The sequence below is a fragment of the Nycticebus coucang genome, chromosome 16, assembly GCF_027406575.1.
Source record: "Nycticebus coucang isolate mNycCou1 chromosome 16, mNycCou1.pri, whole genome shotgun sequence".
NCBI lineage: Eukaryota > Metazoa > Chordata > Mammalia > Primates > Lorisidae > Nycticebus > Nycticebus coucang.
In genome coordinates, this window is record NC_069795.1 from 47,282,259 (window position 1) to 47,308,203 (window position 25,945).

The window sequence follows — 25,945 nt, forward strand, 5'->3', positions numbered from 1 at the left end:
CCTAACAATTGCAATCAGTGTAACCTGGCTTATTGTACCCTCAATGAATCCCCAACAATAAAAAAAAAAAAAAATGGATGTCCTTGGGGCGGCACCTGTGGCTCAAAGGAGTAGGGCGCCGGCCCCATATGCCGGAGGTGGCAGGTTCAAACCCAGCCCCAGCCAAAAAAAAAAAAACCTGCAAAGATAAAAAAAAAAATACGTTACTTAAAAAAAAAAAAATGGATGTCCTTAATTATCAGAGAAATGCAAATCAAAACCACTTTGAAATATCATCTAACTCCAGTAAGATTAGCCCATATCACAAAATCCCATAACCATAGATGTTGGCGTGGATGTGGAGAAAAGGGAACACTTCTGCACTGCTGGTGGGAATGCAAACTAATATGTTCCTTTTGGAAGGAAGTTTCGAGATCACTTAGGGATCTAAAAATAGACCTGACCTTCGATCCTGCAATACCTCTACTAGGTATATATCCAGAAGACCAAAATCAGTTTGTAACAAAGGTATTTGCACCAGAATGTTTATTGCAGCCCAATTCATAATTGCTAAATTGTGGAAGAAGCCCAAGTGCCCATCGACCCACGAATGGATTAATAAATTGTGGTATATGTACACCATGGAATATTTTGCAGCCTTAAAAAAAGATGGAGACTTTACCTCTTTTATGTTTACATGGATGGAGCTGGAACATATTCTTCTTAGCAAAGTATCTCAAGAATGAAAGAAAAAGTATCCAATGTACTCTGCCCTAATATGAAACCAATTTATAAACACCCACACTTCCATATGAAAGCTATAAACCAACTACAGCCCAAGATGAAGGGGAAAGAGGAGGGGGAAGGGACAGGATGTGGGAGAATGGGTGGAGGGAGCGTAATTGGTGGGACCACACCTATGGTGCATTTTACAAGGATACATCTTAAATCTACTAAATGTAGAATATAATTGTCTTAACACAGTAACTAAGAAAATGAGCTGAAGGCTATGTTAACCAGTTTGATGAAATATTTCAAATTGTATATAAAAACAGCACATTGTATCCCATAATTGCATTAATGTACACAGCTATGATTTAATTAAAAAAAAAAGGAAGTCCTGAGGTTGTGGAAGGACTCATGAATCTACATTTTAATGAGAGGCTATGTAAGAACATGGTTAAGGCATCAGTGTAACTGGCTTATTGTACCCTCAATGAATCCCCAACAATAAAAAAAAAAAAAAGAAAAAGAACATGGTTAAGGGGACGGCTTATGAATCTGACTGCCCGGTATGAAACCTGACTTTGCCATTTGTGTACTTAGACTACACACGTATAACCTCCTGTGCCTCAGTTTCCATATCCACTGGATGAAGTTAGAATTAGAACCTACTTGTTACAGTACCTGTAATCATTAAATAAGTTAACTCATAACACAACCTAGTACCTGGGAAGAAATACTAGGTATGTTGTCATAATGTAAGTATTTTTAATAAAGATGTTCATTGATTTTGTTGCAGGGAATCTGAGAACCACTCTTGAGAAACAAAGAACTAATTTAAAAAATTGAAACAGGATATTCTTACCAGAGACTACCCAGCCAGGCTAAGGCCTCAGGGTGTTACCCCTAAATAGAGTGATGATGAAATGGCAGAAGCCAAAGGTGATGAAGAACGGAGCAAGATGAAGCTTGTCTGCACACTTTGTCGAGGAGTTCATATTTTCTCTGGAAGTCAGTGGAAATCTACCAAAAGGCATTTACACAGATTTATATTCAAGATAGGTTGCTCTGGAAGCACAGCTGGGGATTGGAGGAAAGGGTGGCATTCACAGGCAGTAGATTAGGGGGCTCAGATAGATGTAAGGCTGCTCTTTTTCCAGCTTAAGAAACAGTCTCCAGAAAATATTAGGATTATTCACATCAGTGATACTAGTAATAAAAATGTGAACATTACAAATCCTTTTGGGAGGGCAAAATAGAGTCGAGCATGTAATAAACAGCCCTATGGTTTACACACAACATATAGTGTAGAGTATCTGGCAGGCGTCCTCCCTAGGTTTTGAGGCAACAAGTCCTGTGGCGAGGACTACTGTGAGCTAGGAAGTCACCAGGGAAAAACTAGACTGTCCTTCACGGCACCACAAGCTCAAGCTCACTTCAGCTGGTGCATTTCACCTGATAATCCTGTAGATGTCAGGGTAAATTCTCAGGAACTGTGGCACCTTTGGAGAGTCTGACCTGAGAGATACTGAAATAAGCTTCATTTCTGCTTGTCCTGCCTGCAGTAGAATGGGAGGAGCTGCCACAGGGGAGGGGGCCAGAGGAGGAGAGGAAAGCTAGGGTCATGCTCCTTGCTTTTGCTAAGAACTCACTAGCACCGTTCTAATACCATGGGATTAGCAATGCCAGAGAAAACAACTGTGAATATTTTCTCTGGTACCTGAGGAGTGACTAGGAATGATTTCATGAGAAAGGAATCCATTCCTGGGGGCCGCTCTGCCAGGAACAGTTCCTACTTGTGTACTCAGCCAACCTTTCTGTATCACCCACATTTCTAGTCTCTAAGCTAAAAACACACAAATTGTAAGTAGATAAAGCAGTTCTTCCATCCTTAGAGCTTTTGAGATTGCAAAATCACAGAATGTTATCTTGGACTGTTCAGAGCTAGAAGGAAACTTGATCCAGTGGTTTTCAAACTTGATTTAGTATTAGATCTCTTCAAACAAAACCCTGTGAAGAAGTCCAGATAACACATGGACAAAAAGCAGAGCTGCTTCTATGGTCCAGGGATTCTGGCTGCACAAACCCTCTCCTGTTTGTCAGCCTCCAACACCAGATTATGTGAATTACTTCTTTGAACCCCTAGAACCAAGAGGAGCCAAGTCTGAAAGTCATGATTAAACCAATTCCTCTATTTTACAAGGGACAAAAATGAGTCCCAGAGAGTTGACAATTAGCATGTATGAGCAATAGTGTTGTGGCATAGAAATAAAATTAAAGGTCACGGTTCAAATTTCTGGTAGAGAGTGAGATTAAAAAAAATTTTTTTAAGGATTAGGCCAATGAGTCAAAAAGAATGACACTAATTGGTAAGAAGTGAGAATGAAATTTAAATTAGACCCAGAAAAGAATTCCCAATATAAAGAGATACAAACTTTGGGTCTAAAACAGGTTATCTGTCAAGAGAGAGTAAAAACTAGCTTTTAATTACAGTCCTACATCAAGGTGGAGCCTGTCAGCCCTACCAGCCATTAGTCATCCTCATCTTTGGCATTGTCAAATCATTAAAGGTTTTTAATGTATACACAATTAAACACTTCCCACCTTCCCCATGCCCTCCCACCCCCCAATACCAATTTTGCAGATCCATAGAATAAACAGACAGTGCCATGCTGATGCTCTGCTGATTCATGGTAGGAATATTACCCAGTTCCAACTTTTCTTACTTTGCTTTCTGTGTTAAAAATTAAACTCAAAAATTACCTGAGCCAGGAAATATGTGACCCCCTAACTCCACTCATCATTTTAGCAACTTGTGTTCTTTATTTACCTCATTTATAAGATAGGGATAATAATATAATAATAAAAAAATTCTCAGTGTTTTTATATGAGTAAAGGAAATAAGATGTTAGCTTTTTAGCACAGTAGCCCTGCTACACAGCAATTATTTTAAATTATTTTAGTTTCTTCTTTGGCATGTATCTCTGATAGACTAAGGTCAATTTAATAAGAATTTGAAAGAGAGAAAAATTTCCCTTTAGATGTCTTCCTATATTTTCTTTTAGAATCCACTCTACTTTCTGGGCCCCGTTATTTTTTATTTCCTCACACTCCCTCCCCTTTTATTTTTCTTCTGGAATAACTATAATAAATTTTCATTAATGTAGAAGTTAACTGATAATGTTAAGAATGAAAGTGGAGAATAAAGTTGATACCCATATTCAACACTGTAGGTTACCTTTAGTTACAAAGTTTTTCCCTAAAACATGCACAAAAGGGAGTGCGTTTATCATGTCTCCTCTTTCATCTTTAGATGGTTAGAAAACATCTTTTACCTTTAGGTAATAAATTCTACAGTATTGGCCAGGAATAGGTCAGTGCAGAGCTGAGATTAACCCATGTTATTCAAGTGAAGATTTTAGGAATGAAAAATTTAATATCTGAAATGAAAATTTCCATAGATGAGCTTAATAACAGATTAAAGATTTGAGAAGAAGGTACTCATGAATTTGAGGAGATACAGATGGAAATTATTCAACTGGAATAATACAGAAGGAAAGAAAACATTGAAATAAGAAAACATTGAAACAGCCTCAGTGACTGGTGGGACAATATCAGGAGATCTGTATATCTTTGTAGTCACAAAGAGAGAGAGAAAGTAGAGAGAATGAGACAGAAAAACTATTTGAGGAAATAATGGCCCCAAACTTACCAAATTTGGTAAAAAACATTAGTTTACAAATATATGAATTTCAGTAAACACCAAGCAGAATAAGCAAAATGAAAGCCATACCTTGGGATATTAGAGTCGAGCTCTTGAGCACTAAAGATAAAGAAAAAAGCTTGGAAACAACCAGAGATAAAAGACAAATTTATATAAATGAAAAAACAATATGGGCAATGGCTGACTTTGAACAGAGGCCAGAAAACAATGGAAGTGAGGAGCAGTGCCTGTGGCTCAAAGGAGTAGGGCGCTGACCACATATACCAGAGGTGGCAGGTTCAAACCTGGCCCCGGCCAAAACCTGCAAAATAAAGAAAACAATGGAACGGGACACCAAGGCCAGAAAACAATGGATCGCTGCACTCAAAATCCTAAGAGAAAAACTATCAGCTCGGAATCCTGTATCAGTGAAAATATTTCTCAAAAGTGAGGGTAAACCTCAATGAATCCCCAACAATAAAAAAAAAAAAAGTGAGGGTAAAATGAAGACATTTTTAGAAGAGTAAAAGCTAAAAGAATTTGTTATTATCAGACTAAAGAGGATTATTTTTTTCTTTTCTTTTTTTCAGAAAAATAACCAGAGACTTAAAGCAAAAATAATAGTAATGTGTTACTGGTTTTATAACATGTGCATAAATATAAAGTGTGTCACAACAACAGGCCAAGGATGAAAGGAGGCCTACTGGGTTACACTTCTGTAATGTTCTTAATTATAGTATTCATAAAGTATTACAATACCAACTGTAAGTAGACTGTGATAATTTAAGGCTTAATAGTGTAGTGCTAGAACAACCTCTTAAAATTACAAAGAGGTATAGCTAATAATCCATTAATTAAGATAGAATACCAAACAAAAAATGCAATTAATTCATAAGAAAGAATAGAGGAACAAAGACAGATGGGAGAAACAGAAAACAGACAGCAATATGGCCAGATTTAGAGGCAAATACTAGGAACCAAAAATAGGGTGCAAAACCAATGGTCTAAGCGTTCATTTCCAGTCATTAACAGAAACTTGATTCTACATTGGGAAACAATCCTTCAGTATAGCTACACTGGGAAAAATTGTTTGGTAGTTTTTACAAAACTAAGCATAAAACTCCCATATGACCTAGCAATTTCACTCATGGATGCGTATTCCAGAGAAATGAAAACTTATGTTTACACAAAAACTTAAATATGTATGTTCACAGCAGCTTTATTCATAATAACTAAATACTGAAAACCACCCAGCTGTCCATCAATGGGTGGTTAAACAACATGTGGTACAGCCCTAGTATGGAATACTACCTAGCAATAAAAGGAATGAACTACTTATATATAAAACAACTTAATGTCCAGGGAATTATACTGAGTAAAAAAGCTAATTCCTAAAGGTTACATACTATATGATTAGATTTATATGAAGTATTTTTTTAAGAGAGATTAAAATTTTAAAAGTGGGCAGCAGACTAGTGTTTACTAGGGATTAGGAATAATAGAGATGACCAGGGGAGGATAGGAGGAAAGAAAGTGCGTTCATAAAAAGGGAACCATGAGAGATTCTCGCAATGGTGGAGCTGTTCTGCACCCTGATTGTGGTGGAGAATACAGGGATCTACACACTACATGAAGTTGTTAGAATTAAATACATACACATGCAAATAGGTACAAGTAAAAGAGGAGAAATCTGAATAAGATTGTTGGATTGTAATGTCAAGGTCCTGAGTGTGATACTGTACTATCATTTTGCAAGATGTGTTGCCACCGTAGATAAGTGAGTAAAGAATACCCAGAATCGCTCTGTGTTAATTATCAAAACTGTATGTTAATTACAGTTATATAAAAATAAAAAGTATAATTTTAAAACCTTCTAGCAAAATAGGAATAGATTAAGAACTTTCAAATCTAATCAACAATGGGTCCTAAGAAAAACATACACCAACCATCATACTTCATAAGAAAATAGTAAACGTTTTTCTTGTATATAAATCACAAGTCAAGTACCTGCTTTACCCACTTTTATTCAGCACTCTATTAGAGGTCCTAGCTTGTGCAACAAAGCAAGAAAATAAAATAAAAAGTTATAAGGACAGAAAAAGAAGAATTAAAACTGTCATTATTCACGGATCATATGGCTGTGTATGTAAAAATTTCAAAAGAACACATAGATAAATTTTTAGAATTAAAAAGTGCATTTGAAAGTCAGATCAATTCCATACAGTAGCAAAAAATGTAAAATATACCATTTACCATACAATTTAATAAGGTTAAGCACCTAAGGATATCTAACACAAGATGTGCATGGCTTCTGCATAGGAAACTACAAGCATAATTAAGGGACCTCAAGTAAATGAAAGAATATATTACAAATAGATCTTAATTTATCAGTATAGTAAAAATGTCAACTTCCAGAATTGATCCTTGGAGTCAATTCCATCCCAATCAAAATCCCAATAAATTACTTTTGTTGTTACTGAAATAGACAAGCTAACTATATAATTTACTTGGGAACAAGGATAGTCAAATTTACTGTTAAAGGAGAATGCCACAGAATTGGCTCTACTGAGTATTAAGTCCTATTATAAAGCTACGGAAGTTAAAGAGTGTTATACTGGCACAAAAATAGATGTAAAGACTACTGGAACAGCCTGAAAAATGCAGAAACAGACAATACATGGTGGACACACAATTATGACAAAAGTGGAGCTGCAGAAGGATGGGTCAAAGATGGTCTTTTCGTGTGTCAAATGGTCTGTGAAGCTAGTGAACGATGCCCCATGATCATATCAATGTACACAGCTATGATTTAATTAAAAAAATAAATTAATAAATAAAAAAATAAAAAAGATAGTTTTTTCAATAAATACTGATAGATCAATGTATTAGTTTTCTGTAGCTGTTGTAATAAGTAAGCACAAACTTGGTGGCTTAAAACAATGCCCAATTTTTATTTTACAATTAAGTCAGAAGTACAACATAGGTCTCACTAGATTAAAATCAAAGAGTTGGGGAGGTAAATCTCTTAATATTTTGCAGGCCTTCCTATGACTGGGGCCTCCTGGAGTTATTTTAACTCTCACACTTGCCTGCACTGTGCCTCCCCCAACGCGGCAATTACAGTTCAGGTAATTGCTCAGTCTCTGCTCCAGCACTGGTCCCTGCAGCAGTTGTCACTCAGGAGTCTCTCCCTGCCCCCATCACAAGGCAGCAGTTTCCTCAGTTAACCACCAGAAGACTCGGACCCGAAGATGGTCACAGTACCATTACTATGGCGCTGCTGTGAAAAAGAGCTCCCAGTATCATGATGGGATGAAGTCCAAGAAAGGAGCTGCCTGAGTGAGCAAGACGGACAAGAAAGAAGTGAGCAAACAGACACTGGCATATTCACCCCAGTCCAAACTTGGAACATTGCTGCCAGAGTTTCCCAATGTCAAAGATCTAAATCTGCCAGGCAGTCTGCCTGAGGAGAAGGTCTCTACATTTATTATGATGTACAGAACCCACTGTCAGAGAAGACTGGGCACTGTAACAAGAGCCAGCTTTGATGAGGTTCAAAGTTTTCTTCGCTTTTGCCTAGGAATGCCACCCCACATGCTGCCCGTGCTGGGCTCCTCCATGATGGTGAACATTGTCTGCGTGTGCGACTCCATCCTCTACATAGCTCTCTCTGGGGCGCTGATGCCCCTCGCACTGCAGGCTTTACCTGACAGCTTAACTCAGGTGATTCGCAAGTTTGCCAAGCAGCTGTATGAATGGCTAAAAGGGGCTCTCCACGACCTCCCAGAAAACTTGCAAGACATCAAGTTTGAAAATCAAGATGATTTTCCCAAATTCTGAGATGACAAACATCACTAATCATCTTTGCCGGGCATCTCAAACAGTGATCCACACTGCAGACATCATGTTCCAGATGCTGGGAGACGGGAGGAATGTGGACCATCCACTTGTCTCAGGAGTCCCACCATCTCGGAGGAGCAGTCTCCCGTCCAGTCCTACACTGAGTGGCTGGACACCATGGCGGACTGCTAGGTTGTGAAGATGGCTGCCAAGAGACAAGGGCCCCTGAAGAAAGTGGCCCAGCACTTCCTCTTGATGTGGTCCTGTTTTGGCACCAGGGTGATCCGGGACCTGACCTTGCACAGGGCCTCCAGCTTTGGGTCTTTTCATTTAATTCACTTGATGTTTGATGATGATGTGCTCTACTTACTGGAATCTCTGCACTGTCAGGAGCGGGCCAGTCAGCCCATGTGAGCTGCCAAGGGAGAAGACAGCCCTGAAAGCTGAGAAGAGATCATCTTGACAGATGCCACCCCACCAACTGCTTTGCCGGTGCCATCATTTTCTCCTGCAGAATCTGCCACGTCTGTGGAAGTGCTATCTCTCCCCTCCCCTGTTAGCAACCCATCCCCTGAGTACACCAGCCTCAGTGCTACAGGTGCAATGCAGTCATACACATAGTCTCTAACTTACACAGAGACGACAGCTGCTGGGTCCCCAGCAGAGAATTCCCAATAGCTTCCCTATACAAGGAACACTCACATGCCTTCTTCCTCTATCACACGCAGGATACCAGTTTATCCCCACAGAGAGGAACATGGATACATAGGAAGCTACAACAATGGGAAACTATGGCAACCAGCATCCACATGCCATGCCACACCAGCACTGGCCCTCCCTCATGACGTCCCTCTCCGGGCCACTCCACTGCGCCCCTTACCATGGGAGCTCTGCACAGTAGTACCCTTTCAATAGCCCCACTTCCCGGGTGGAACTTGTTTGATGAGCAGCATTCCCAGACTGCGTCCTGCTCCCGTCACTCCCCGATGGCCAGAGGTGCCCTCAGCCAACACCTGCTACACAAGCCCATCTCTGCATTCTGCAAGGTATGGAAACTCTCGTGACATGTACACACCCCTGACCACATGCAGGAATTCTGAGTATGAGCACATGCAACACTTTCCTGGCTTTGCTGACATCAATGGAGAGGCATCTACAGGATGGATTAAATGACTGCTATCATAGGAGTCCATATTTAATATTAATAATAATAATTAATAATAAACCCAGCACCCTACATTATCCTACAGAAGACTTTGTATAATGTTACATTGTAACTCATAGGCTATTCCTAGGCATAGATTTCTTAAGAAATGTGAGGATGTGTTTCAATGTGCAATGAGTAAACTTTAGTTCAGAAATGGGACTTACTGAAAATCAGTGGGATTGGGTTGCTGTAGTCAAGACAGACTTGACTGTATAGAGCACTATGTTGGGCAGGCCAGTCTGTGCCTTTTCCCTCTGTTCCACGGTTTCTTTGTGTTGGCAACCACTCCCAGTAAGCTACTCATTTTCCTGTTGACAAAAGCTCTTTAGTCTTGAAGGATAGATACTGGAGACAGTTCTGGTTGTGTTCTTGGGTGGACAGGTAATTTACCAAAAGCAATCACCTGGCCACCTGTCACCTTACTGCACAATGAACAGCCCTCAAACATGTTCTATACACCGTTTTTTCCTGGTGGTATCATCACTGCTCCCTGGAGCATGAGGGCTTAAATGGAAGTGTCAAGAAACTCTAGATTCTCTGTTACATTCATGTATGTCACAATACCTGCATTGTCTTGGAATGTGAGCATGGTCTTGAGGCAAGGGAAAAGCCTGTTTTGTATTGCCTTAAGTTGACTGAGGTTTGTAGAGGACCGGTTCTTCTACATATAAGGATTTGTCCTAAGTCTGCACAATGGCTAGTGTCAGCCAAAGGCAGGAAAGGGTGTTTTTTGTTGTTGTTGTTTTTTTTTTTTTTTTAAGTTCTAAGAGTATGTGGATTATGGCATTAAGTATCAGCCTCAGCTCCGCTGTGTTAACTTTGTGAAACTGGATGGACCAAACTTTAATTTACCAAGCACCAAGTGTGAAAATAACTTTCATGGTTCCTTCATAAGACTATAATAATTTCCAACACTTTGATAGAAAAAAATAAATTCAAAGCTGTGCCTTTGAGCCTATAGTATACTGTGTATGTGTGGAAATAAAAATGTATTGTACTTTTGGAAAATTTTTCGGTAGGCATTTTTTTGTCCAATTTGTAGCAAATTGCAAGGTTTGTTAGAGATTAACATAGTTTTTCTTTCTGTATTATAAAATGCACCAAGCAATTATTGTGGAACTATTACCCTATGGGATAAGAAATAAATGGAAATATGACATTGGATGTTTTAGCGATTGTTCTGTAAATAAAATGTTTGATCACACCACTCAGTGTAATAATCATGTCTACAGCTAAAATGGAAAAAGTTTTATCTGTACTGTTGCACAAGATATGAACGGTTTCACACTTAAATAGAAAGGATAGATTAAAATGAAAAAAATGAAAGTTCGTAGAAAGTATTCTTCCCTGGAGGTTTTAGAAGAGATTTCAGTTCTCTGCCATTCCTAATTTCTAGAGGTCATTCACACGCCCACCATGTTCTACGTTGGTTCATTATCCTATCCTCCATCTTCAAAGCCATACTATTATTCCCTGATCATGATCACATGCTACCACATCCTAGAATGGTTCTACAATTTTAAGGTCCCATTTGATTAAATTGGTTCCAATAATATATCCCAGGATAATCTCCCTATCTTAAGGTCACATCTGCAAAATCCTTTTTGCCATGGCAGGATAGGCTCTGGTGATCAGGACATGGACATCTTGGAGAGGCCATGATTCTGCCTACCACAGTCAAGTATACATTCCTGTGTGAAAAATAAGAAACAATCTTCCACCTCTCAGCATACACAAGAATCAATTCCAGATGGACTGACTATATGCAACTCTAAGAATGAAAAATAAATTTTGGGAAGCAAATATAGAAGAACGTTTTCATGATATTGGGGTAATGAAGGATTTCATAAGCAGAACACACACTAAAAAATTTTAAAAATTAATATAAAATTGAGAAATTGGCCTACATTAAAATTGAGACCTTCTTGTCATCAATAGATCCTATTAAAGAGGGAAATGCAAGCTGCAGAGGAGGAAAGGTGTGAGAAAAGGACTTGTGTGCAGGAGTTTCTGGTTATTCTGGTATGTGTTGCACTGCACAATAAAACAAGATAATAGCAACCAAAAGGAGAAAAGAGGTCTTAATGTACAATAGCTAACATTTATTAAATGCTTTCTGTGTGGGTCTAAGTATTATTTGTGTATCAACTCAGTTAACAAAGTGGACCCAAGAAGTACCCTCATGTGGAAGCTGAGTTACAGGTTAATTAACGTCCTAAACTAGTAATCATGGTTTGTGAAGGTAGAGATTTTTGTCTATTTTATTTACTGCTATATTTCCTATCCCTAGAAAAGTGTTTTTAAGAAAATAAAGTGGCAAAGATGGGATTCAAACCTAGGCTGTCTCTGGTAAAGCTTACATTCTTAACCACAGCACTACACAGCTCATAATGTCACTCATTCATTTCTTAAATTACAATTAAGGTCCAGGCTGTAAGAATAAAGATAATAAAAGCATAGTAAAATGAAAAAATAATTACATTATTTCATCCATTAATCTATATTTCTTAGAGCAAAGGGGGGATAGGAGAAATCAAAAACCTGCAGAAGGTTTTTAAAATACTTCTCTTCCCCACTAGGTTTATTTAGATCATATTTCTGTACCTTCCAGCCAGGATTTTAGCCTTTGCCAATGAACTTCACAGATTACAGAAACCCACCTTCATCACCCTTCTCCCAACACCTGACCCAATCCCTGCATGACCTTTGCCCAACTGAAGAATGTGTTGGCATTGGCTGTTAGTTCAGAAGTTCTGTTTCCAGCCCCTGGATCATATTAAGCTGAAACCAAAACCAAGCACATATTTCTCTAAGAAGCAGACAGTGGGGCTTTCACACTGAATACTGAGCCTTTTTCCCGCAGCAGTCTGGAAGCTCCTGCAGTTCAGGGCTGCTGACTAAGAAATGTATTGTACAGACTACAGATCACTGTAAAAGTGTCTTGTTGCCATGGTGGTGCTGGTGGCAGTAGTGGAGGGTGTGTGTGTGTGTGTGTGTGTGTTTGAAACAGATGTAGCAACATTTATGAGATACTCTGTTCTCACATTAAGAAATGATTACCACTCTAAATTCACATAATACAGACACTAAAGTCTCTGTCGAGAGATCACAATTTCCTCTCTCTTGGGAGATAGCCAGTTGTTTTCTGGTAGGAAAGATAAATATTCCAAAGTATTATTTGAATTTTTATTAAAACATGAATTTTTATGGTCCACAAATCAACATTTTTCAACTGAAGCTATAAAAGTGGCTATTATAAGTAACTTTAGATATAGGTTTTTGGCACTTGTGATTACGTCTCCAGAGGAAGTGCGCAGTCTGAAATATATGATGTATTTCTATTTCCCTGTTCATCTAATTTTCTATGAAATATATTTGCATATATATACATATATATCCATCATCATATGAAATGACTATACCTGTTTATTGCTATTTCTTTGAGCCTATTGAAAGTTAATGCTTTATATCGTCCTTAGAATGCATTTACTTTATATACAGTGATCTTTTATTCGGTCACAAAACTGATTCATTTTCTTATTGGAAAATATAGAATACACATTCTTACTTGATTTACATGTAATAAAGTTCCAGCCTATGAGGAACAATTTAGAAAAAAATAGGTATATCTCGAAAACTAAAGAAAAAAACTTAAATATCTAATATTGTACATATTTAAAATTTATCATTCTATATTTTGTTTACTGTATCTTTATTTTTTCAACATAGAAGAGTCCACAAGTATAGCTGAAGGTGTTTTTGAATATTTTTTTCTTTGAAGGGCTTTTCATCTTCTTGCAGTAAGAAATCAGAAAACGAAGGGATGCAAGGCTGGTTTAACATACGCAAGTCCATAAACGTTATCCACCATATTAACAGAGGCAAAAATAAAGATCATATGATCCTCTCAATAGATGCAGAAAAAGCATTTGATAAAATCCAGCATCCTTTTCTAATTAGAACACTGAAGAGTATAGGCATAGGTGGCACATTTCTAAAACTGATTGAAGCTATCTATGACAAACCCACAGCCAATATTTTACTGAATGGAGTAAAACTGAAAGCTTTTCCTCTTAGAACTGGAACCAGACAAGGTTGTCCTCTGTCACCTTTACTATTCAACATAGTGCTGGAAGTTCTAGCCAATACAATTAGGCAAGACAAGGAAATAAAGGGAATCCAAATGGGAGCAGAGGAGGTCAAACTCTCCCTCTTTGCTGACGACATGATCTTATACTTAGAGAACCCCAAAGACTCAACCACAAGACTCCTAGAAGTCATCAAAAAATACAGTAATGTTTCAGGATATAAAATCAATGTCCACAAGTCAGTAGCCTTTGTATACACCAATAACAGTCAAGATGAGAAGCTAATTAAGGACACAACTCCCTTCACCATAGTTTCAAAGAAAATGAAATACCTAGGAATATACCTAACGAAGGAGGTGAAGGACCTCTATAAAGAAAACTATGAACTCCTCAGAAAGGAAATAGCAGAGGATATTAACAAATGGAAGAACATACCATGCTCATGGATGGGAAGAATCAACATTGTTAAAATGTCTATACTTCCCAAAGCAATCTACCTATTCAATGCCATTCCTATCAAAGTACCTACATCGTACTTTCAAGATTTGGAAAAAATGATTCTGCGTTTTGTATGGAACCGGAAAAAAACCCCGTATAGCTAAGGCAGTTCTTAGTAACAAAAATAAAGCTGGGGGCATCAGCATACCAGATTTTAGTCTGTACTACAAAGCCATAGTGCTCAAGACAGCATGGTACTGGCACAAAAACAGAGACATAGACACTTGGAATCGAATTGAACACCAAGAAATGAAACTAACATCTTACAACCACCTAATCTTTGATAAACCAAACAAGAACTTACCTTGGGGGAAAGACTCCCTATTCAATAAATGGTGTTGGGAGAACTGGATGTCTACATGTAAAAGACTGAAACTGGACCCACACCTTTCCCCACTCACAAAAATTGATTCAAGATGGATAAAGGACTTAAACTTAAGGCATGAAACAATAAAAATCCTCCAAGAAAGCATAGGAAAAACACTGGAAGATATTGGCCTGGGGGAAGACTTCATGAAGAAGACTGCCATGGCAATTGCAACAACAACAAAAATAAACAAATGGGACTTCATTAAACTGAAAAGCTTCTGTACAGCTAAGGACACAATAACCAAAGCAAAGAGACAACCTACACAATGGGAATAGATATTTGCATATTTTCAATCAGACAAAAGCTTGATAACCAGGATCTATAGAGAACTCAAATTAATCCACATGAAAAAAGCCAACAATCCCTTATATCAATGGGCAAGAGACATGAATAGAACTTTCTCTAAAGACGACAGACGAATGGCTAACAAACACATGAAAAAATGTTCATCATCTCTATATATTAGAGAAATGCAAATCAAAACAACCCTGAGATATCATCTAACCCCAGTGAGAATGGCCCACATCACAAAATCTCAAAACTGCAGATGCTGGCGTGGATGTGGAGAGAAGGGAACACTTTTACACTGCTGGTGGGACTGCAAACTAGTACAACCTTTCTGGAAGGAAGTATGGAGAAACCTCAAAGCACTCAACCTAGACCTCCCATTCGATCCTGCAATCCCATTACTGGGCATCTACCCAGAAGGAAAAAAATCCTTTTATCATAAGGACACTTGTACTAGACTGTTTATTGCAGCTCAATTTACCGTTGCCAAAATGTGGAAACAGCCTAAATGCCCACCAACCCAGGAATGGATTAACAAGCTGTGGTATATGTATACCATGGAATACTATTCAGCCATTAAAAAAAATGGAGACTTTACATCTTTCGTATTAACCTGGATGGACGTGGAAGACATTATTCTTAGTAAAGTATCACAAAAATGGAGAAGCGTGAATCCTATGTACTCAATCTTGATATGAGGACAATTAATGACAATTAAGGTTATGGGGGGGGAAGGAGAAAGAGGGATGGAGGGAGGAGGGTGGGGCCTTAGTGTGTGTCACACTTTATGGGGGCAAGACATGATTGCAAGAGGGACTTTACCTAACAATTGCAATCAGTGTAACTGGCTTATTGTACCCTCAATGAATCCCCAACAATAAAATAAATAAATAAATAAATAAATAAATAAATAAATAAATAAAGAAATCAGAAAAAGAAAGCATTTATTTGAATACAGTGTGATGAATGGCACATTAGAAAGAACCTGAATTTTTTTTTAATCAAACCCAGATGACTTCAAATTCTGCCTCTGCCACTAATTAGTTGTGTGATTGTAGGCAAGTGACTTGGCCTCTCTTTGGTTTTGTTTTTATGAATAATAACACCTACCTTGCAGGATTATGTTGGAAAGGATTTTTATGCATGAGTCACTATAAGGATACCATAGGACTAGAATCTCCTGGGATTTGGTCATGAATATTTCTTCTTCAAAACTGAACTTCAGCCATGAGGCTTCAGAAGGGGCTCACCTCCATCATCCTCTGCTGTGGCAAAAAGGAGGTCTGGTTAGACCTGGATGAAATCCATCACACCAAGGCAGATTAGCAGATCCAGAAGGTAATCAAAGATGTAATGAACACCCATGCAAACTTGTGACTTCATTCCCTGGCTTGATGTCAGTAAAACAAAAACAGGCATAAGGGCCTAGGTAAGCAAAGGGGGACTGTAAATACTTAACTACCCACAAAAGGAACCTGGATGAGGAAGATGAGAATTTCTGCTCTGGCTCTTCAGAATATACCACATGTAGATTAACCCCACATTCCACAGCCCATACTAGTAGATGGGGGAGCATATTCAAAAGTGGACATGTCCCACAAGAATCCTGGATCTCGTGTTATACGTCCACTAACTGAAGGCTGATAAGGGCTACAGAAAGCTCTTGTTTGACCAGGCTGAGGCCCACAGGTCTAACATCAAGGGAGCAAAGAAATGTAAGGAGCAACTCCAGTCTAAGAACAAGATCATCAAGACAGAAACCAAGAAACAAAACTCCCATCTCTTGTCTGTACATAGTGGCCTTGGCAACTATATAGATCAATCCTTCAATAAAACAAGTTTTTGCCTGAGAGAGAGAGACAAAAAAGTGAATTGCATATGTCTTTCTAAAACTTTCTAGTTATATTGAACATTCAACCAATTAAAAATCTAAGTCTTTTTCATGTGAAAAATCTGTTTAATAAGATTTTCCTCTTTCTGTTGATAGGCTATTGATTTACTAAACTGAAATACAAGATCTTGTATTTACTTTTAATTCTATTTAATCATATTAGCTTTAGCCTTGATTTAACTTTTTGAGTTCTGTTGACACTAGTTTGTCATTTAACATGCTAATTAGTCCTTCTAGATTTGTGACATTTCTACATTTAAGTGGTTAAACTCTATTCATCCAAATTGTTGATTAAAAAATGAAAAAGATGTGACTGAGTACAATGTTAAGTTCTTGTCACCAAAAACATTTGCTAAATTATTCTGAATCCAATAAATAGCCTTCTTTGATTTTCAGATGCCAATTCGCCTAACTATATTATTATCCAGAGCAAATTTGTACATCTTACCACCAAGACACCATAAAAGTATTTAATTATATTTTGGCATTTTTCTCCAATATTCATTAAACATTACCAGCAGTGCTTCCTAAGCCACTTCTAGAAGTGATTATTTCAGTGAAAGAAGAAAGCTCTCACTTAGATCTAGACATGTATCCTAATCAGAATTTTCGGGGCATGCTTTTATTTGTTATGACTCTATTTGGACTTCCCTACTGCTCAATTTGTGTGTGTGTGTTTTGTGTGTTTTTTTTTTTACTAACATTTGAGTTGTGTTATATTTACACATGTTTCTCATTGATAAGCAACTTTAGTTGCTCTACTTTCTTTATTGTATGTCTCTCTCGGCTACCTTGTTCTCTTTTGGTCAAAAATTTCTCCTTCTCCTAATTCCATCATGTACTTCTTTCCCCCAAAACTCTTTTTATCGGTTTTACCTTTACAAAGGCATAAATATTAAAAAAACCCAGCATACATGAAAGTTTTTATGTTTTATGATATTCTTTAACATTTTCATTCTCCTCGTGTTAATCTCCCATCTTCTTGTGTTTGCTGTTTCAGTGTTTAACCATTTACTTATGAGGTCAGACAATTAAGTTCAGAACTCATCCTAGAAAAGTGCTACATACCTTTTGTATTGCTGAGTAGGTGCTGCTACAGTTACTTTCAAAGTACTCCCCTTGGGAAGCTATGCACTGAGGCCAACGCCTCGTCAACACTTCAAAGCACTTTTTCTAGGATGAGCTCTGCAAACTTAATTGTCAGACCTCAACGATAGCTCTGATGGCTATTCCAGAAAAAGAGTTCCAAAATCGCTTTGAATCTAGAGGAAATCATAACCCTACTAAGACTGGAGGTAGAGGCTGGTCAACGGAAAGTAGAGGCTGCTTGTGGAGAGTCTAGACATGTGTACGGGCACGTGGATTTCTGTAGATGTGGCTCTCTCTCATCGTAACCACCTGTGCCATGTCAAGCTTTTAAGTCTTTCATTCCTTTGTGCTATCTTAACAAGTTATACCCACGTTCTTTTACTCATATGCATTTATTAAAGACTTGTGTGCTGTGTGCAACTCTGTCTTCCCTTTAAATGACATTTCATTCGGAATCCTTGCCTTCTCCCTTAATTTTTAGAAATTTTGAAATCTGCTTTCAAAGTCAAAATATTCACCTGGTTTTGCCTGGTTGTTCTTTCTTGATGACCAAGAACTTTAAATTTTAAGGTCATTTTTACTTTCAAATTGTTTAGATCAATATAGTTTATTGAATAGCTCCCATGGGCAATCCCCTAAATGAAATATGTGTCTGGGAGACACAAAGATTACTAAGAGGTAGGCTCCTTCCTTATGAAGTTTAAAAACTTATAGGGGAAACATGCACAAAAAACATGATAAAAAGAATGCTGAGTGCTTTACTAAAGATATTTTCTGTATAAAGACCAGAATTTCTGGGCAGCACCCCTGGCTCAGTGGGTAGGATGCCGACCCCATGTACTGAGGGTGGCAGATTCAAACCCGGCCCCAGTCAAACTGCAACAGAAAAATAGCCGGGGATTGTGGGGGGCACCTGTAGTCCCAGCTACCTGGGAGGCTAAGGCAGGAGAATTGCCTAGGCCCAGGAGTTGGAGGTTGCTGTGAGCTGTGTGATGCCACGGCACTCTGAGGGCAATAGAGTGAGACTCTGTCTCTACAAAAAAAAAAGAAAGAAAGAAAAGAAAAAAGACAAGAATTTCTTGTTTAGAATTAAGTCCAGAAGAGAATCTTCAGCTTCTTGATCATTAGAGAGATGATAAAATGAAGTAACACTGTAAAAGCGTAAAGTTTAGATTAAATTAAAAATTGTAAGAGAAGTTGTATTCTTAAAAAAAAGTGTCTTTGTATTTCTAACACATTTCAAGGCAAAAGGTACATGGATGTTAGATAACCAGTCTGATCATATCCCATTATTCAAAGGTTAATTCAGCAATTTACCAAAATAAAATAATAGTAGTACATATTATGGGTTAACTTACATTTAAAAATATATATTGGAATTAAAGTGTTAACCATAGACTTTTACTTTCTGTAGAAAGTATTTTTCCTACACTTGCAAGTAGGAAAAAATATATCATGAGTTCATATGTGGTGCTTCTATTAGAGAAATTAGAGAAAGGCATTGTGCTAATTCTCTGGAAAGGTGTCTATTAGGATCTTTTTTCAAAATGAAAGGAAAATTATTATAAAAGTTTGAGAAATATGGAAAACAGAAAAAGGAAAAAAATCACCTGTAAATCTGCTAGCATAACTGTTATACTGATACTGATGATTTTTTTCTTTTTTTTATAAATTGGTGAGTTGTTTTTAAGTGGCTAAATTGCAATACTTTTAAAAATATATCTAACCGGGTGGCGCCTGTGGCTCAGTCAGTAAGGCGCCGGCCCCATATACCGAGGGTGGCGGGTTCAAACCCGGCCCCGGCCAAACTGCAACCAAAAAATAGCCGGGCGTTGTGGCGGGCGCCTGTAGTCCCAGCTGCTCGGGAGGCTGAGGCAAGAGAATCGCTTAAGCCCAGGAGTTGGAGGTTGCTGTGAGCTGTGTGAGGCCATGGCACTCTACTGAGGGCCATAAAGTGAGACTCTGTCTCTACAAAAAAAAAAAAAAAAAAAAATTAAATCTAACCATAAGAACAGGAATATCGTCTTTACATGTATTCAGGTCTATATTTTGGCCTAACTGGAGTGGTAGAACCCTGGAATATTTTCATGGAAGGACTTTATAAACAATCCAAAAATATCCAAACTCTTATAATAACTCCCAGAAAGTAAAATCTGTATCTTCTGGATTTACTTGTTGACTGGGTCACCTTACAGTAATAATCCAGATGTCACTGTCACTTGTTCCCCTGCTTACAAAGGATCCTAATCTCCAGAAAAGTTCCCGCGTATTTCAGGGGGCGTTTGAGTAAGGTTTTACATGTAATATGAGCAAAAGCCGTGAACTATCTGATCAGTTCCCATTTTCTTCCCTCTTCACCTGTTTTACCCTTCATAGGTGGGATACCACAGAATCCAGGGCACTGCCGCCTCTCCATGCTTCAGCTCCGACATGCCAAGGCAGGTCAGTGGTCTGTGGGGAAGCAACAGAGACTGTCCTCTTCTCTTCCGGCTTCCCTAGTGGTGCCGTTGTGTCTTGCAGAATTTTTACTGAAATCACTTTTTAGGAATTTACTTAAAGCCTTGCTACTGTAAGTGTGGGCTAGGAACCAGTACCAATAGCATTTAGGCAGTTCAAGGACTTCCTTTGGCAGCATTGTTAGAATTGCAAAATCTCAGGGGGCCAGGTTTTAACAAAAGCCCCAGGTGATTCGCATGTAAATTACAGTGTGAGAAAAACTGACTTAACACATGTCTCTCTTGCTGAGACTAAAGTGTGAATTCCATTGGGGGCAAGGGCAGTATTGGGTCAGGAGACAAAATCAAGCTATTTTATAATCATCCTACTCTATGATAACTTTATCTTTGTGATTAACCTTAAAATGCCTGCCTCCTTCTTTTATATGAGTTCTCCCTCAAGAGGCTGCCTCACTCCTCACTGCTTCAAGAGATAGACTTTTAGAGACCTGTCACTTTTACTTTAGTTCAACTCAACGTGGCATAAGATCAAACTTGAAATCCACCAGACTCATGAAAAATCTTACACTTTACTTACATGTAAAATATATTTTTTGTTTACTCAACATTGTTTCACCACAGAGTATTTACAAAACACCGTATGATGGGCTATAGAAATAAGTAAAACAGTCTCTTCTCTTAAAGGAGGTAAAAGAAGAAAATTTATGTTGAGGCAGGTGGGACCCCTGGGAGATAACTTGAGGGATAATCCAAAAGGTTTCCAACTGCAGAAGTCTTACCATAGTTTGGAAAAAGCACTGTTGCCTCTTTTATCTACAACCTGTGTGTGCCTGTTCTCCAGGTGTAATGACCTCCATTTCCATTTCTCTTCATTCTTGCTTGCCTTCCAAGCCAATGTAAAATGCCAATTTAGCTGGGCATGTTGCCTCACACCTGTAATCCTAGCACTCTGGGAGGCTGAGTTGGGTGGATTACTTGAATTTAGGAGTTTGAGACCAGCCTGAGCTAGAATGAAACCCCATCTCTACTAAAAATAGAAAAACTAGCCAGACATTGGGGGTTGCTTGCGGCTACTTGGGGGGCTGAGGCAAGAGGATCTCTCCAGCCCAAGAGTTTGAGGTTGCTGTAAGCTATGATGCCAAGGCACTCTAGCCTGACGCAACAGAATGTGATTATCTCAAACAAATAAAAATAAATAAAATGCCAATTTATCAATGAAGTTTTGTTCTAATCTCCTCAGCTAATATGATTCTGACACTGCAGCACTCCCATCATCTCCTACTTTGAGATCAATTATGTGTGTTGAGCCCTTATGAAAAAAGGAGAGGGTTATAGGGCATCTTAGCAGCAAAGAACGTACTTTAGCCAGTCTTCTTTGATTCACCATGGGACCTAGCCTGCAGTAATATAATATTAGTAGTTTTTGAAAAAATAAAAACAAATTAAAGGTAATGCATCCATTCTGTTAGTGCTTCCCTACTCAGGAAATGTCAGCCTTCTGAAATCACAGAGAGATGAGAGGGGACAGCAAATGTAGACCGGGATAGTTAGGAGGGATAACCCTCTTTTTCCCCCATCTTTTTCTCGGGTCTGATTGGCTCTTTCATCTAGAAATAATGTCCTCATCATTGGTAGATTAGTAACTATTAATCTCAGTTGGATGGAGAGCTCCAGTAGCACAATTGGTTAGCTCCTGGTACTGATAATCTCAGCTGGATGGGATTTCATCTTGTTGTAAGAAGTGGGCTGTGACATATGCTTGTTAGTATTTAAGAAGTCCCTTACCTTAGCAAGTAGCACTTTTTATGGCTGGGTTTCCCCAGAGATGAGATGGACTACCAGACTAAGGGCCCCTTCCCTGAGGCATGTAGACTTGCCATTAATCAAGCAGCATCTTACCAGATGTATGTCAGTGACATTTATTTATCCATGGTTAGTATAATTTATTTGTGGTTGGTATAGGTTCTTGAGCAACTGTGGGGGAAGTTTTGGTTTTGATCAGGGTGATGACATGACTTTTATCTCCTTAGTAATGGTGATTATGGCCATATTTGACATATATATATATTAGAGGTTATGAATCAGTGGCTGAGATTTTACTGTTTTATGGCCCAATGATTTAAAACTGATTGCAAACTGTGGGCTATCATAGGAGAGTTCTTCCCAGTGTGTTCCCAAAACTGTATGGGCATCAAACACTGATGTCAAACTGAATGAACAATTTTACACCCATATGTCTTATAATTAGTATAGATTGTTTTAGGATGGGTTGAAATAATGACTTTAAAATGTCAATTTATGCTGGGCTTCTGTTATGTGCATATACAGTTAATGGGTGTAAATACTAGCATGTAGGTGTCATGAATCTGACCCTTAAAGATTAGGCCCCAACATTTTGGAATTTGGCTACTTTTTGAGGAAGCCTGGGTTCAGGCAGACAACTAGGGCTTTCTGGGGCCTTCTGGAAGTCAAAGGACAAGACAGAGTGCCCAAGACCAACCAAAGAAGGCCTCTTGACAGCCACTAACACAACAAAGTGAGTTTATGTGAGATTCTAGCCTTAAAAATTAGCTCCTCTCAGCCTCAGTCTCCTATTCTTACCTTTGACCAGAGCTGTTGTTACAATGAAGAGACGGGACCTCCTCCTTTTGCCTTTTTCTTCGAAGAACGGGCTAACGAGAAAAGAGAGCAGGCAAAGCAGCTCCTGAGACATCTGAGAAAACGTGAGGGTGCTATCTGCCTCCCCGAGATTAAGGTGAATGGGAAACTTTCTCATGGCCCCTACAGGGCCTTTGCCAGGTCTAAAGAATTTAAACAAGTTGCTACCTAACTTGTTAGGTGTCTCACATTCCTACATGGGCTTCTTAGCGCTAACTTTGAGAGCAAGCATGTGTCGATGTCATTTGGGGGAAATCTTAGCCACTAATTGCTGGCTTGGCTTTTCTCAATGAGTTACACAAAGTGTGGTCTCTGGACCAGGAGTCCCAGCATCACCTGGAAAGCCATTAGAACAGTAAACTCATAGGCGTGGTGCCTGTGGCTCAAGTGGCTAAGGCCCAGCCACATACACCTGAGCTGGCGAGTTCAAATCCAGCCCGGGCCCCCTAAACAACAATGATGGCTGCAACCAAAAAATAGCCAGGCGTTCTGGTGGGCACCTGTAGTCCCAGCTACTTGGGAGGCTGAGGCAGGAGAATCACTTGAGCCCAGGAGTTGGAGGTTGCTGTGAGCTATGATGCCACAGGACTCTACCCAGGGCGACAGCTTGAGGCTCTGTCTCAAAAAAAAGAAAACAAACAAAAAAACTCATAGATTCTACCCTGGTTTCTCTGTGGGTGGATCCCAAAGAGCTATGTCTCCACAAGATCTCCAGATAATCCTAATGGTCTGCACAGCTTGAAAAACACTACTTTACAGCCATCTCCCAGAGCTGTTAGGATCCTATTTCAGATCATTAATTCAGGTACACATTCAAGTACTTCATATGGTAGTCTTTTCAATGTAGTTAAATTTTTTTTTTTTTTTTTTTTTTTTTTTTACTGCAACAGATACTGTAATGAAACAACCTGAACCTTAGTTGAGAATATTACATCCAGGAACATCCCTACTTATCTAAAGCGGTTTTGTTCTGTTTGCTTTCTAACTTGATAAGGAAATGTTTGCTTTATAATAGATGTGAACCAACATCACAGAATTTCAAAGCTAATGGAATAATCATATATACCTGAGCCACCGCTAGTAGTACCCTTGCTTTATAGCACATTAAAATCACCTGGGGATTTCTTAAAGCTTCTGATGCCTATAGCGCACTCCATACCTATCTAGTCAGGGTCTGATTGAGAGCCAGCATTCAAGAGTCTTAGCTGATTCCCTTGCATCGCAAAATTTGAAAATCACTGAGTTATGCAAACCTAGTTATAATCCCATACCGGAAATAGCATAACAAAACTGTCCAAGGTAGTGACTGTGCCTGAGGAGGAAAGTGACTCTGCTGTTTTCTCCAACAGAGGCCTCAGGTAGCTGACTGGGGAAGTGACCTGCAAATCCTAAAGTTTGCTCTGCAATTGGAAATCTCCTTAACTGAAGTCCTAGAAGACCTAAAGCTCTGTGCTTCCGAGAATGAAGAACCTGATGTGAGTAGTTACTGGTTCTGACTGTATCATCTTTTCACTCACTTCTGGGAAATGGGCCCAAGGCAGTGGATCATCTAATATGTCCTTATTTCCCTGCAAGGAATCTAGAAATTAATTTCTAGAGGTGGAGTAGAGAGATAGGCATCCTGGTAAGGAAGAATGCAATTCAGTACATGTTGAGAAAGTCTTCCAGAGTGATGTACTCTGAACAATTAAACAAAATAATGATTTTGTTGCTGCTGGCTTATAAATCCCCTAGACCAGAATGCTTACATTTTATTAAGTGCAAGATTAGAGTAAAACAAACTTCTAGGCCAAACTCCCAGTTTGATTGGATTGGTTTTGTTTGGGGCTTAAATTTGCATTTCTAACAAGTTCCCAGGTGACAATACTGCTGACCAAGGCCACACCTTGAGAACCACTGGCCTAGACCGTCACTGCAAAAGTAGATGTTCACAGTGATTTCAGACTTCTGAGGTCTTCCTTGTTCTTGAATACTCTGCCTTGAAATGGCAAATACTTTTGCACCAACTCGCTAGCTTCTCGGGAAGTCAAAGAAAAGAAAATGCCCTCATATAAAAGTTCTCAGCCTTAGATATGTGTGGACTCACTGAGGAGCTATGAACAGGCACAAATGCCTGAACCTTATGCCCGACCACTTAAATTTCAATCTTTGAAAATGGGGTCTGGACAGCCACCCAAAGTCTCCATGTGATTCAGATAAACAGGATTGAAAACCATTATAGTAAAATTATTGTATAGTCTTTTTTTTTTTTTTCTTCTGAATTAGGGTCTCTGTTGCCCAGGCTAGAGGGCAGTGAGGTCATCATATCTCACTGCAACCTCAAACTCCCAGCTCAAGGGCAACTCCTACCTTAGCCTTTGAGTGGCTGGGACTATAGGCACATACCATCAGCCAGCTAACTTTGGTATTTTTTTTGTAGAAATAGGGCCTATGGTGCTCAGTCTGGTCTCAAACTCCTTCCTTAAGCAGTCCTCCCACCTCAGCCTCCCAAAATGCCAGGATGACAGACATATGAGCCACCATGCCTGGCTTGTATAATCTGTACCTTTAGTGAGATGATCTAACACACATACCCCCTGAAAGTGGATACTTGTATTTACCTGGAGGTCTTGAATGTCTCAGATCAGTGCTTCTTGGAACTTTAATAGGCATGTAAATCAGTCCCTTCCTAAAATACAGAGGCTGATTTAGCTCTGGGGTGGAACCTAAGATTCTGCATTTCTCACATGCTCCCAGGATTGCCGGTCTGTGGGGTACAATTTAATTCTCATTGCAGACATGTTTATAAATGCAGGCTCTTATTTCCACAGCTTGTAAACTTTGTGAGAAAATTCCTGGAAAAACAGAAAGAGTGCACGGATTTTCTGGATTATCATCAGAGGACAGTAGAACTGTTTCTCCAGAATCCAGGCCTGGAGGAAAACCCTGATGAGCCTCCAGCAGGTGAAGAGACTTAATTTCCGAAGGCAACACAGCAAGCCTTCCATTGTAGTAGGTCCCAGAGTCAGCTACCTAAAGGTCTTAATGGGTTACAATTGCCTGATAATTGCTCTCCTTTTTACCTAGTTCCCTAACCTCATTGCTATGCCTGCAAATAAATCTGCTTTGCATTATAAATAAGTATAAATAGAATGCTCTTTGAACACTAGAAGGGT

General features: G+C 38.9%; 2 pseudogenes; both read left to right on the forward strand.

Moving 5' to 3' along the window:
• Positions 1-7,616: 7,616 nt before the first annotated feature.
• LOC128568089 (transcription factor RFX4-like) lies at positions 7,617-9,418 on the forward strand (annotated as a pseudogene).
• Positions 9,419-12,401: 2,983 nt separating this feature from the next.
• Positions 12,402-25,945, forward strand: part of LOC128567422 (peroxisomal membrane protein PEX13-like) — a 31,524-nt pseudogene continuing 17,980 nt past the window's right edge.